The sequence below is a fragment of the Anneissia japonica genome, unplaced genomic scaffold (genome assembly GCF_011630105.1).
Source record: "Anneissia japonica isolate Jap-2015-1 unplaced genomic scaffold, ASM1163010v1 scaffold468_len270531_cov130, whole genome shotgun sequence".
NCBI classification, from domain to species: domain Eukaryota; kingdom Metazoa; phylum Echinodermata; class Crinoidea; order Comatulida; family Comatulidae; genus Anneissia; species Anneissia japonica.
In genome coordinates this window covers 189,325-190,628 of record NW_022703041.1, presented here as the reverse complement: position 1 = coordinate 190,628, position 1,304 = coordinate 189,325, and the positions used below count along the sequence as shown (strand labels likewise).

General features: G+C 29.1%; 1 protein-coding gene across 1 annotated transcript in view; it reads right to left on the bottom strand.

Annotated features, from left to right (window-relative positions):
* Positions 1-1,304, bottom strand: part of LOC117104227 (junctional adhesion molecule C-like) — an 8,091-nt gene that overhangs the window by 4,931 nt on the left and 1,856 nt on the right. The gene's annotated exons all lie outside the window — the stretch shown is intronic.

The window sequence follows — 1,304 nt, the reverse complement described above, 5'->3', positions numbered from 1 at the left end:
ATTATTATTATTATTATTATTATTATTATTATTATTATTATTATTATAATAATAATAAAAATTTATAAAGCACACATCTCCACCAATGGTGCTCAAGTCGCGGTGTCAGTTACACCACAACATTAAACAAAATCCATATTAATTCCCAGAAGAATTTCAAGCAAAATCCGTGTACCAATTATCCCATCGAGACATTGTTTCTCCCCATATAAGTATACACTTAACTACTGATTCATTAAGTAAGGGTTATTTAAAAACAACATTGATGGTCCACGCGCCATCCTTATGACCATCACTATTGGTAAACCATTAAATTAATGCTATTTTTTTTTATGTAGAAACATTATTTTTTACCTTTACCTTCTTTAATACCACTAATGACCTCTGACTTTGGAAATAATTTCTGACGATCCCCAAGCAGGAGCTGTTTTTATTAGGCCTACAAAGCATTTTAGGTAATTTTTAAATGCAAAAATAATGGTTATTTTTTAAATGATCCCCCGTGAAATTGACCAAGTACCGTAACTCTGATGGTTTCCAGTCACAAGCCATTGCCTTTTCTGACCTTGAAAATTATTTCCGACAAGCAGGAGCCATCTGTATTTGGCCTACACCATTTTTTATAATTTCCAAATACAAAAATTATGGTTATTTTTTTTAATGATCCCGAGTGACAATTGATCATACCGTACTAACTAAATTAATTCTGAATACAACCTACATTATTGTAAAAGGGGAAAAACATATCAATCATATTAAATTTGACCTCTCTTTATCACACATCTATACCAAACAATCATTAACACAAATATTTTATTTAGTCCATCAAACATTGTAAAAACTATTAGAAGAAAGAAGTATTTTCGATGGATTCCAAAATGCTTACCCCTTTTTGATTTTCACATTCACTGATATTTGATTTGTTTAACTTAATTGACATAACTTAATTATTTCGACTGTATGTTATAATGTTAATTTTCTTTAATTGTATGTTGAGTTGATTTTGAAATAAATGATAAAATGAAATGAATGCGACAGACAATGTGACCTTTGACCATTAAAAATCATTCAAATAAGTTGTTAATTAATCCCTCAAAAACTGCAAAAATGTATTGGAAAAAAAAAATGCATTTTAAATGTTAGTACAAGATACGACAGCTGTTTTCTTAGAAATACGACATGGTTTGTTACAATAGATTATTACAAAATACGAAATGTTTTACTACAAAATACGACAGTTCCTACAAAATACGACGAAGTAAAAGGAAGTAAGCCTACGTTTTTGAGAAAAATTAGTTGTTCTC